Source organism: Epinephelus moara, chromosome 11, assembly GCF_006386435.1.
Source record: "Epinephelus moara isolate mb chromosome 11, YSFRI_EMoa_1.0, whole genome shotgun sequence".
Classification (NCBI taxonomy): Eukaryota; Metazoa; Chordata; class Actinopteri; order Perciformes; family Serranidae; genus Epinephelus; species Epinephelus moara.
This window is the reverse complement of record NC_065516.1, coordinates 4,593,683-4,607,388: the sequence shown is the minus strand read 5'-3', so window position 1 is coordinate 4,607,388 and position 13,706 is coordinate 4,593,683. Positions and strand designations below refer to the sequence as shown.

General features: G+C 38.3%; 1 protein-coding gene and 1 long non-coding RNA gene across 3 annotated transcripts in view; both read right to left on the bottom strand.

The window, feature by feature from the left end:
* The window catches only part of LOC126397591 (melanoma receptor tyrosine-protein kinase-like), an 88,246-nt gene that overhangs the window by 52,146 nt on the left and 22,394 nt on the right, over positions 1–13,706 (bottom strand). The window lies entirely within an intron of this gene.
* On the bottom strand, positions 2,334–5,744 carry LOC126397626 (uncharacterized). Of its 2 annotated transcripts, XR_007570683.1 has the most exons (3): positions 3,607–5,744; positions 2,810–2,907; positions 2,334–2,600 (listed from the first exon to the last, which is right to left on the bottom strand). It is a non-coding gene; the product is annotated as an uncharacterized LOC126397626 (long non-coding RNA). The 2 variants fall into 2 exon arrangements; XR_007570682.1 differs by having other exon boundaries at positions 2,334–2,907.

Genomic DNA, 13,706 nt, shown 5'->3' with positions numbered 1-13,706 from the left:
GATATTCCTCACTATATGAAGTGACTGATAACAAGATCTGTATAATGGGCTGTAAAGAAATTCGTCAGGTTTATATTTTGTAGACAATTAATCTGTATTTATAGCATGATGGGATGACAGTACAATGATGTGTGTGGTATCACTGGAAAGCTCTGCTCCTGCGCTTTCATGTGTGTGATATGTGTGGCATTTCTGTGCGACCCTGCATTCACGAGTAATCCATCCAAGAGTAATGTGTGTGCAAAGCTGTATGAAAGCTCTGTTATACATCATTTTAGTGTAAGTTTATCATTTTTTTTCGCTGTGAAAACATTGGACTACCAACAAGTGCTTGGTCTTGTCGGAAAGCTATAATTCCGCTGTTTCACTTGATATGCGTGGCTTCTCGCTATGATGCACGGTCGCGAAGAAAATCAATAGAGAAGAACAGGTGTGAATTTGGACGCAAAAGAAACAACTCTTTGAGTTCACACAGCCTCTCCTCCTGCCGTCTCCATCCTCTGTGTGCAGGGGGCGTGTCAGTCACTCACACTGACACCGGGCAGGTAGCAGCTGCAGCTGGGGGAAATCTTGATGCTACCAATGATTTGAAGTTATTAGCTGTTTTTGAGATGGTCTTTTTCACTCTTATCAGTAAAGCACGGACAAAAAGCATCATTGGTGGTCTCGACTGGTCTCGTTCAAAAAACCCGAGTCCGCCCAGTCCGAGACCGAGACAAGACCGAGTAAAAATGCCCTCGATTCCGAGACGAGACCAAGACCCTCAAAAAATGGTCCCAAGACCGGTCTCAAGACCAAGACCGATCTCGAGCACTACAACACTACTCAAATCTATTTACATGATCAATGTGTCTATTGGTGCCGAATTTCAAAATCTTAATTTTCCCAAGGTGCCTGATATAACTAAGCAATCCCCAGCCCTCTCGTTCCTCCCCAAACAACAGAGAAAAAAAAATGTTAAAAAGGTTTCTTTAAAAAGTGGCAGCAAAGAGTGACACTTTTTAAACTGAGGTTGTCCAAAAACTGAAGTTGAGTTTAGTTCATTCTGGGGAAGACATCTGAAAGTGTGCCACGACAGACAAAATATTATTCAAACTATCACAAGATGCAGCCCTTGATTGGTTCATTTCTTTGCTGGGGTTCCCCAGGGGTCTATTCAGGGACCCCTTTTATTTACCATCTACATGATACAAACATAATAACTGTCGATGTTTACATGCACAATATATTTCAATTTTTTGCCCTTATTCCAAAAAAGACAATATACCTACTAATCTGTTTACATGGCAAAAGAAAATAAATATTCCAGAAATATTTTTGTTTACATGCAGCCGTGTATACTCCAATTAGCGTCCCCTAACATGTCATTTATCATGTCAAAACATAGAAAAGCAGAACCCTTGGAGCTGCTTGTGCCATTTTGCTCAGTTTCCTACCAGTGGTGAACTTGTTGGACCGTTTGAACTCAGCCTCCCTCTTTCATTCAGGTTGGCATTGTGATATTTGTGCATATACAAAAACCTGTTGATATCCAAGTCCTTCATTATGTTTTAAAGTAGGTATGTTTCTCCTTCCAACTAGAAATTTGGGGGTTTTTGGGACATGTATCTCTACCCAAACCTTCAAACTGTTCCAAGTGCTTGGAAAGTGCTACCAAAAGTATACATGGCCAAATTTTTTTTTCCTAAAACCTAAATAAGCATATCTCACGTCTTAATCAGAAAATGCTTCATTCAGAAAAAGGCCTAATTTGGAATATCTGAACAGAAAATGCTTTATGTGACCCGAATCTGAGTACTGTCATATCGAGAATAATAGTGAAATATTAGTGTGCCTGTGAATGTAGTCACCGTCACAGCCAGTCTCTCTGTTTTGCCCCTTCATTGCCATTTTCCATTCATCAACCAGATGCCCACAGGCTTCCCCTACTTTCCCCATCACCTGACTGCCCCGCCCACCTACACACCTGTTCCCACTTCTCTCATCAGGGCTGTGTTAACCCCCGACGATACGAAGCAAAACATTTATTTAAACAGAACCAGTGTTGCGTTGGACACCCTGTTGTGTTACACAAGTGCACTGCCTTTTTCTTTCATTTGGACTTTCGGCTGTCATCAACACCTATAAAGGGCATAGGATTCAAACCAAGTACGAGACCTCGTGTTGAGTCAGAGGAGAAAGAGGGAGAAACTTAAACAGAGCTAGTAGTATCTAATGACTCAACATGTGACCCTGGTGACTGTTATTACAGAGGAATCTGAGTAAAAATGTATTCTTTTAGTTTATATTTACCCTCAGCAAAAACTGTAAAAAAAAACAGACCCTATATGCAGTAATTTATAAATAATTTTATTGTTATTACCAACATAATAACATCAGAAAAAAATAAGAAATGGTTGTGGCAACACTTGAAATATATACAAGAAGGATGGACTCATGGAAGCACTTAATTTAAAAAGACGAGGAACTCTCTATTTAAATTCAATATTTTACAGACTGTAGATGACCTGATGAGGCTCGACTTTCCCAAAATCCCCATCCCAAAGGACCTGGCATCCCAGTATGAGAGACCCTCAAAGGACACAGGACAGGATGGACGCCTGAATGGAAAGAATTGGATACTATTAGTGTTGCAGATAAATCACTGCTGTGTTTATATTTAAATATCTATCTATTGTATATTATTTAGTTTTCTGTAGTTTTTGTTTTTTACATTTGCTAAAAATAAAGTTCTTTTGACAAAAGACTTATTTGTCATTTGTGGGTTTTTTTGGTATAATGAAACCTTAGTGTTCAGAATTGAGTTTACACAGTTGTGGATGTTCTGTGGGGTGTACAGATTCACCAGGCCTGGATGGTGTATCAAACATGTAGGATGAACTGGAACCTGGTCCATTACCCCAAAACCTAATAGGTAAAAAGACACAAGGCATACTGTTTGAGAAGTAAGCAAATATAGACTCAGGAGACAACATCACTGCATAGAACAAATACTGATCCAGGAAGAAACATGCATTTTACTATGAACTTTGATTTCATATAAATGCTGTGGAGAAACTGTGATACACTGGTACATCGTACATATTGTAGATTACAAACACAAGGTAAAGATGATTATAAAATGCAGCTACATTTTAGTAGAATGGTTTCAGTAAACATGACAGCTGAGACATCTGAATGTACCAGTTATTTCTATTCATTTGTTTTCGTATAATACACAAATCTGTCATCTCAATCTGCTGTGGTAAAATTGATGAATCCACGGGTTAAAACTTTTGTGGTTTTAATGGGGAATGTGTTCGTAGCAGAATTTATAATAACTTTGATATTATTATCCAACACAAGCTACATTAGTCTGATCATAGATACGGCTGCTTAGATAAAAAAAACAAGCAATGCTTTACACCACATCATATAACAACTGAGTGCTGCTGTTGGTGTTTCCACGTTATGTAGTGACTATATTGTTAGAAACCTTTTGTACTCTGCAGCAGACTTTTCCAACTTCATTCAGTCAGAGGACAGACATACAGTTGTTATCATAACGTCAGATAAGTTACAGTTGTCATGTTACAGCTGAGAGACGGCTACAAAAGAAAAACTTACCACAGAGGAGAAACGTCCTGCTCCAGTCTTTGATTCAAAGCGGCTTCCGAGTCTATCGGCTTGTGTTTCTTCACTCAAATTGATGAGGGCGAACAGCCGCCATTATTAGCTTAGCCTCTGTTGTTGTTTTGTGGCAGCATCCGGAGGTGAAGTCAGATAAGCTAAGGGGCGTGGCGTTTCTAAGCCTTGCACCAATCGGAACAGACTGAGCGAGCTGACCAATCGGAGCAGACTGGGCTGCTGGGGAGGCGGGACATAAGCCCAAACACAGCGTTTCAGAGGTGGTGCAGCAATGAGTAGTACAAGACATATAATGTGTGTTTTGAACATTAAAGCTCATAAATCTATTCAACTAGACCCCAATATTACATATTTATATCAATATGACCCTTAAAAAAGCATAATAGGTCTCCTTTAAAAAAAGATATTAATTACAATTCTGCCCTACAGAGGTAGGTGAGTGCTGGTCCAGGAGGTTTAAAAGTCATTATGAGCTTGTCAGAAGCAAAAAGTTTGAGTCACTTTAATGAATACAGCAGTGTTTCTAACACGTAGTTCAAACTGGAACCTTCTGACTGTTCAATATGAATTCTCTTCCTGTGTGGAACAAATCAACTTCCACATCTGACCAAAACAAAAAGGCTTTTGCTGCAGTCTGTTGTTTTATGAAGAGAGAGGTTTTCTTTGATTCCAGCGGACGTCCTCCAGATTCTAATCACAGCAGCCAATCAGAGCTCAGAGAGAAGGCAAAGAATTTATCTGTTTCACAACCTGCAAAAGATGAAGAGATAACACACACACCCATACCTGCACCCACACACTCTCTCCACTTCCTCTCTCATTGCAACATTCATGTTTTTCAGGTGTGTGTGTGTGTGTGTGCGTGTGTGTGTGAGAGAGAGAGAGAGAGAGAGAGAGAGAGAGAGAGAGAGAGAGAGAGAGAGAGAGTATTAAATTAGCTGTAATAAGCGTAGCTGCTGACTGCTCTTTAACAGTCAGTGTTCATAACAACAACCTTCAGTCAGTCAACATGTTGTTTCTTGGCACTGAGGCAGTGTGTCTACTTGTTGACAGAGCGAGTTGTCCAATCAGCTGCCTGAAGAATGGCCTGATGGACCCCTGTTACACATACAGACCCAAGTCTGAACCCAAGTCCTCCAAACTAAACAACAAAACTGGTCTGTTTTCAGCCAGAGTGTCCAACATGAGGGTTTCCAGCCTGTACTCATTTAGAAGTTGTCGAACACTGGTGCTTTCTCAGTGATTTTAGCATCAGACAATGACACCAAAAGCCACCTTTTGCTGTGATTCCAGAGGCAACTGTGCGACCAAAACGTGTTTTCTAGTGACACATCACAATGTTTCCAGCAGCCACTGCATAGGTATTTTTTACCCAAAAATGATATTTTCCTAAGTGTTTTTTGTGCCTGAACATAACGTAATGTGATAACAAATGTGTTAACCCCAGTGTTGTTGAAACAAAAAGTTTCAACATATCTGTTGCATACAAATGTAACATATCTGTGGTTTGTAGACACGTACAATGCCAACATTTATTCTGGTGACTGAGTTGCACCCAACAACAACATCTTACTGCTGGTCTGGCCAACTGCATGCTGTCGTTTTTTTAAAGTCTGTGAATCTTTCTCCAGTCTTTATGGTTACCCTGCAACAAGACTAAACCGTTTTCTCTTTCTCTGACAGTAACTAGGAGCTAAAGTTGTTAATTAATTGTGGTAGGGGTAAACTACAAATCACACCCGTCCCCTTCGGGATGTTTGTTGTCCTTGTTGAAAAACAACCATAAAAATATCAAATATTAATATTTTTTCTACTTTTTTTGCTTAAATATTTTTTTTCTCAAGATATTTTTATTGAATTTTTTCACAAATACATGGTACAGGTGTTAAAGGTATAATATGTTTAGTTGTGTACTTTGATTATCAGAAATGTTTCCAACAATTTTTCAAACCCAGATAAATATGAAATATTAATAAAAGTTACGGACCATGTCATTAGGTCGCATGTCAATGGCGACGTAACTCCAGTTACCACAGCCATTAAATGAAGGAGAAGAAGAAGAAGCAGACCGGATGAGACGTCAGAGAATGAACGTTACTGTTGCTAGGCTAAGCTAACTCGTCATGGATCATGATTATGCATTGACGGTTGCTGCACCTTCTGACACCGAAGCTGTCCCGGTAAACAAACCGGTAAAACGGAAACGTACGGGTCAACCAAGCGATCCCAGAAGAATTTGGGATAAGATAGGGTGACCATATTTTGATTTCCAAAAAAGAGGACACTCAGCCGGCCACGACATAGCCTACTTAAATGATACTCGCAGTTTACTCAAAGATGCCTTATAATTTTAATATATTTAAAATTTATATGTATGGATAGAAAATTCAGTTATATTACAAAATAATATCTCTCAAAGACAGAAATTCAGATAGGCCCCAATAGGGGACACATACACACACTAGAGTGTGGCGATCCGAGCCCGACGGTACCCGACGGGTCGGGCCGGGTTTGGTCAAAAATGTAGCTATAAATTGTATTCGGGCTCGGGTCGGATTCGGTCAGCTTTCAGTGAAAATGTAGTGTAAAAATAAATAAAATCCTATTGTCTGTCCTGTTTATTGCTTGGGCACTGTTATTTACGTGACAACACCTGAACATAACACACACAGACACACATTGGCTGTTTGTTTCTACCTCTCTCCTCGCTGGAAGTCTCGGACCTCCAGCCGCCCGCCTCTGCCTTGATTAAACGCTGAAAATAAAATAAAAGAGGGAGACAGGTTTTTCCTATTTTATCTTATTTTGTTTTATTTCTCCCTCTCCTCTTGCTAGAAGCTTCGGACCTCCCGCCTCCCGCTCCCGTCTCAAACATGGAGGTCTCCCTCTCCGCTGAGCACCCACGGCGCACGCCCGGCCTGTTAAATAGCCTGTAACCACTGTGTGACAGAAACTCAGTGCTTTGGTCATTAAATAATGTCGGGCTCGGTTTGGGTTCGGACAGAAATATGCTGCCCATGCCGCACTCTAACACACACACACACAAACACACGGAAAACCGGACATTATCATCAGTTTATAAAAACCCCCCGGACGCCCCGGATGGGACGTGAAAAGTGGACATGTCCGGGCAAAAGAGGACGTTTGGTCAGCCTAGGATAAGAAGAGGTGGTGGTGTGGCCTTTCCGAGATGGAGAGAGCTTCGTGAAAATCTAGGACTACAATTTGACGCCAACCTCGCGTGCGTTCTACTAGACAGGTAAGCAAACAGCTGGCTGATGTTATCGAAATATTAATCATTTCCACCAGTGTACTGTACCGCGGCCAGCCACGGTCGGTTTCGGTTTCACGGAGTGAGGAACGTCAGATCTGTATCTGTTATATGACTACAACTCCCATGATCCCACGCTACTTCGTGACATCATCCATCTCCATCTTCTGTTACTGTTTTGGTTTGAAACCCCTAGTGGCAGAAAATTACATATTGCACGTTTAAGTGTAAGACAGGAAGTTTATAAAATACACAGTCAACTCATAGGTCGAGAGAGATAATCCTGTCCATGCACAGTTGGGAGAAAATAAAAACACAACACAAAACAAAAATAACTTATCTAACCCACCCACCCCACCCATGATTTCCAAGCCAGACTTTTATATAAGAGAATAAACAGGACAAAAACCGATTGTACTTCATTCCTGGAGTGATACAGGTAACAGCTGGAAGTCGGGTTTCAACCTAAGAAGGTAAAAAAATAAAAATAAAGTAAAATAAAATAAATAAATAAATATATAAATTATTAACCCACGCATGGGCCAAAAGGAGGCATCAAAGAGAGGACTGATTTATACACTTGGTATTGCTGACGTAAAAACAGAGAACAAAGTGTGAGTAAAGGATCCAATCCCTAGCTAGTTTGAAGGTTATGGAAGTATTCCAGAAAAGGTCCCCACACTTTTTGAAACTTATCTTTGGAGTTACAAATTGAGTAATGTATTTTTTCAAGGTTTAAACAAGACATAACATCTCTCAACCACTGAGCGTGGGTGACCGGGGCAGCATCTTTCCACCTCAGCAATACTGCACGTCTGGCCAACAGAGAGGCAAAAGACAGAGTTCGGCGTTTGGCTGGGGTCAGGCGCACATCTGTGTCACGTGTGGTCCCATAAAGAGGAATCAGAGGGTCGGGTTCCATGTCCAAGTTGACAATTAGGGATAAAGTTTGGAAGACTTCCCTCCAGTATTTCTCCAAGCTCTTATCCAAAACATGTGGATAAGTGAAGCCTCCTCTCTTACATTTGTCGCAACAGGGATCTACATCTGGGTAATAGCGAGACAATTTTGATTTGGATATGTGGGTCCTGTGTACAACTTTGAATTGCAACAAGCGGTGACAGGCACAAAGAGAAGTTGAGTTAACCAACTCAAAATTGGTGTCCCATATGTCCTCAGACAAGGTTAGATTCAGATCTTGCTCCCATGCAATTTTAATGTTGTTGAGTGGGGCCTCCCTTATGCCTAGCAGTTTATCGTAGATAATGGAGATCGAACCCTTGCGTGATGGTTGTAAATTGAGAAGTGCATCAGCAATGTTCATATCAGGTGTCTGAGGGAAGTTTGGTATCTGACAGCGGAGAAAGTGTCTTATTTGTAGATACCTAAAAAAGTGAGACTTTGGGAGACTAAACTTTTCAGCCAGTTGCTCAAACGATACAAAACTATTATCCGTGAAGAGATCCCTGAAGCGCTCAATACCCAGTCTCCGCCATTCCTGAAATGTTGGGTCCAGTAAGGAGGGTTGGAAAAGATGGTTGGCGGAAATGGGACTTGAGAGGCAAAAATCGAGGAAGCCAAAGTGTCTCCGGAACTGAGCCCACACTCTCAACGTGTGCCAGACAACTGGATCTGAGCCCACACTCTCAACGTGTGCCAGACAACTGGATTGTCTATGAGTTTATTTGGTGGGAGAGGGAGTGGAGATCCAAGAAGTGCTGAAATGGAAAAGTTTTCAGCAGAACCCAACTCCATTGCCACCCGTGAAGGGCAGTCAGATCGGTTATGAAAATATGACCAAAAAGTAAGACAGCGATTGTTAGCTGCCCAATAATAAAAACGAAAATTAGGCAGCGCCATACCCCCTGCTCCTTTAGGTTTTTGGAGATGGACCTTATTTAGCCGAGGGCGCTTGCCCTTCCATATATAAGATGATATAACAGAATCTAATGTATCAAAGAATGATTTAGGAATGAGGGTCGGTATTGATTGAAAGATGTATAGAAATTTAGGGACAATATTCATTTTGATGGAGTTAATTCGGCCAACCAAGGATGTAGAAAGGTGTGACCACTGCGTCAGGCACCGTTTTGTGTGGTTTAGCAGAGTGAGAAAGTTTTCTTTGAAAAGGCACTTGTGGTTTTTCCTGACTGTAATTGCTTAAATCTTTTAACCAACTCCTACTCAGATTATATTCACTCATTAATTTTGAGGATTTTTAACCCTTTATATGCCATTTTCTTTACATGAAGTCACTGTTACTTTTATGAAAAAAACATGAATTATGAATTACTTTCTATATTATAAATGTTGGATGAAATTTTTTTTTTAATTATCACAGTCTGGGATATGTGAATGATTAATAACAACACCAATTTTGATAGATTATATTTTTATATTATATATATATTATATTATATTTTTGCAGTGTCAATTTTTTCAATTAACACCGACACCTTTCCCCTTCGGGACGTTTTTCGTCCTTGTTGAAAAACAACCATAAAAATATTAAATGTTAATATTTTTTTCAATTTTTTTTTTTTTTGTTTTGCTTAAATCTTTTAACCAACTCCTACTTGGATTATACATACCAAATATTCATTGTGTGTGTGTGTGGTGTGTGTGTGTGTGTATGTATGAGAGAGAGAGAGAGAGAGAGAGAGAGATGGAGAGAACAGTAATGTAACCTTGCAGCAACCTGCAGCTCATAATTTGCAATTTTTAGCCACACAATTACACATATGCACATGCACACACACACAGACACACAATATTTTTGTAGTATCTATACAGCCACAGCCCCCAGACATCCATATCAACACAAACTTAGCATTTATTTTACTTTTTTTTTTTTTTTTTTTTTTTTTTTTTTGTTGGCAACAATGGCTCCCAAACCTCAATAATGAAAAAAAATAGGAGAAAAATACAGGCAATTTTACTGCTTATTACTTAGTGTGTGTGTTTGCTCTGCTGGGGAAGCAGGAGAAAATTAATGATTCAGCTGGATTTTAGTAAAAACTTCCATTTTGATCCCCTAAATCTGGAATGCATGGCTAATATCATCAAATTCATGTTTCTAAGTTGCCACAAGAATGTGATGAATAAATACAGAATATATGGTTTTACATTTAGCTATATTTTCACATAGGGATTTGACATTGTGTATTTTGAGCCCATGTACACACACACACACACACACACACAAACTAATATTGCACTATTTTTATACAGACCACACTCACATCCTTATGAGCACAGCAAGACCATTTGTTGATCTACTCTTCATTTGCCCTCCCTGTTAGGGGCCTATAGTGCCTCAAGTGGCCAAACCAGGAATTGCATTAAAAAAACAGCAGGGCCCCAAAAATGGAAATTGGCCCCATCTGTTTGTTTTGTTGTTTTGTTTTTTACCATTCTTGGGTCTCTCTTACCAACCTGACTGCCAGAGATAGAAAAAAAATCACGTTTTTTATGTAAATTGAAGGGGAATCAAAAAATGTCGTTTTAATGGGTTTTAATGGGGACGTTTTTCGTCCGAGAGGGCGAGATGTCGTAAAAGGTTGCCATTTGTGTATTTTAGGCCTGACTTAGGAGCATCTTTAAAATTTCTAAAATTTCACCAAAAATAAGGTTTCTGACCAAATGTCATGCTATATGCATGAACACAGCCAAAGTTATCAAAAAATAAAAACTGAAAAATGACTGAAAAGGACGTTTTCCGTCCGAGGGGGAGCGGAGGGTTAAGTACAGTATTTAAGTACAAGCCCTTTCACCGCTGACATTTTGTCAGTCTATGGTGGTGGGCATGTTTAGGGAAATATTATTACTTTGTTGAAGTTAAGGGACTTAACAGTTACAGTACTAACCACTGGGTTAAGGTGACACAATGATCATCTTGTTAAAAGGAATATCAACTCATGATCTCGGTATGATTTGATGCATCCGTTTAGAAGCTGCTGAATATGTGAAGAGAAACTCTGAATTCTTCTCTGCTCTCTTTCTTTTCTCATCATCTTTATTTATGTGACCTTCATTGAAGCAGCTAATCCCTCTGAGAGTAAAAAAAAAAAAGTTGCAGCCACATGCACACAGAGTGAAGTCAGTGTGTCTTCACTGTGAGGCGGCCGCAGTGGCGGCATCTTCACAAAGCAGCAGGACAAAATCAATCTTCATAAAAGATCAGAGAGGAGAAGAAAATAGAGGAGAAGATGGAGAGTGACTTTCAACCAGATTTCTCTTCATCTCTGAGACAGAAACAAAAACAGCTTGACTCAAACTTTAACCCTTTAATGATCTGTGTGAAAGCACACAGAATCAGCTGAGTTTATTTTGTGATGCTTAAAGGCCCAATAAAATCACATTTCCAAAGCACAACTTCTCATTTTAAAACTGTATCCTTTTTAATTTTAACCCAATCCCCAAAATATATTTCTGCATACCATAGCACTGTACATTTGTGCATTGTTATGTAGCAAATACACTGAAAGTCTACATTTTAGCATCGATGTGGTTAACCTGTGGTTATGTTTAGGCACAAAAACCCTTGGTTATGGTTAGGAAAGATCATGTCTTGGCTTGAAATATCTGGTTTTGAGGGTACAATCCCCACTGGAAAACCAGCAACGACTCGCTACAACACAATTGCTTTTGTTGTTTGATGGTCTTGAACAGTGGTCTGAAGCTTGGTGTGAAGGTTGTTAAGGTGTACTCTGTCAGTATTTTCACTAGTTTTACAAATATTCTAATACTACATAAAATAATCATAATAAAATAATCAGCAGATGAATCCATGATGAAAATAATAATTAGTTAATAGCTGAAAATGAGTACCACCTCAACCAACTGCAACAGTAAAACCCTGCTTTTACATTAATGCATGAGTTAGAATCATCTCATTAGATCATATATAACATATAACTGTCACTTTTAATTCTTTAACTATGTTTTACCGATTGTACGTACATACTTTTGCTGAAGGTAAATCATACTGTGTACATTTGCTTGTTTACAATATTGAAAAAAAATGCAACTGGATGGAGAATCTCCCCTTTATATTAGTTATTTTCAAAAGGGAGACTTTTTAAGCATTCTTCCATTAGAAAATAGTTTCAAGTTTTAATTTCTGGTACCATTTGGTTCAGACAATAAAGTATCTGTTCTATTCTATCTATTTTATTCAATTCTATTCTAGTTATAGAAACAGTCCAGCTTATAAAACATTTGTCTGACCAAAAATAACCATTCTGTTTTCCTTCCTTTAAGGGTCACTCTTTCTGATAATAACTGCAATACTTGCAACCCTAACTGAAGAAACATTTCAAACGCAAGACTTTTACTGTCAGAGACTATTTTTATTGCGTGGTATTAGTACTTTTCCTGCAGTATAGTATCTAAATACTTCCTCCACCACTGCCAATCTGACAGCAGAGTTACAGAGTGGAGCCTCTTTCTCTAAGAAACAATCAGACAGACAGAAACCAAACCAGTTGCACACAAAATATTAATCATCAACGCTGACGTAATGATGTAACTCTTGTCTGTCATTTTTAAAAGTGAAAGTGAAACTCAGCACAGACTAGAAATGAGAAGACTTGAATATCCAAAATGTTCTCATACCAACTCGTCAAACCGCTGCTTTGTCAGTGTACCTATACGTCAAAATATCATGCTCAAAGTACACTCCTGCATCTGTTTTGGACGATCAGGGACACTGTGTCAGTTTACGCCTGTTACATGCATTATGTCTTTTCAAAATACACTTCATTTTCACCGGAAATGTACAGTTTCTGCTTGTTACATAAATACAGTCTTTTTCAAAATAAACTTACAACTTTGGTTAAACACACCGTTTTTGGTTTTACTTCCTTCAATTTAGGCAACACAAGCTCCTGGTTAGGTTTAGAAAAAACATCATGGTTTGGCTTAAAATAAATACAGTACAGTTACAGTTAGTTACATGTGATTTCTGACTCTGTATAGTGGCCTAGGGTACCTTGAAAAACAAAAATAAATTAATAAATAATAATTAATTAATAATAAATGAATAAACAAATTAAAATAAAAACAAACAAGAACAGAAAAAATAAAAGTAATGTCATGTGACAGTACATCAAGTGGGCCACTTCAAAAAATGACTGAACCCAAATGAAAGGAGGCTGGAGCACTCGATAAAATTGCAGAGCTTTTAATAAGGTGCAAACAGACTGACGTTTCGACGCTACTGCGTCTTCTTCAGAGTCAAACAGGTATTGGTAGAACAGTGGCAGTTAAATACCCACATCCTAAAACTCAAACAGTATCTCATTGGTAAATGAGGATGAGGGAGAAATTAACCAATCCTGTTGAGGCACTCCTCAAAAACAGGGTGTAAAGAATCAGCAATCCATAAACAGAAAACACTCCCCCTAAGAATGATGAAGATGAGAGAAAAAAAAAAAAAGAAAAGAAAAAAAAGAAAGAAAAATATATATAATTATAATAATAATATTAAATAAATAAAATATAGAAATAATAATAATAAAATAATAAAAGAACAAGAAAAGAGAGAATAAATAAATAAATAAATAAATAAATAAATAAATAAAATAAAAAACTAATAGAATTTAAAAAAATAAATAAATAACACTGAACACTGTTGAACCGCATGGACTTAATGAAGAATTGAATTTTTCATGTTTTCTGTAAAACATCGGGTTACATCTCTAGGTGGTTTGTAATTTTATTTTATTTTATTATTATTAGTATTTATTTTATTTATTGTCATTATTATCATTTTATTTTATTTTATTTTTTTATTTATTTATTTTTT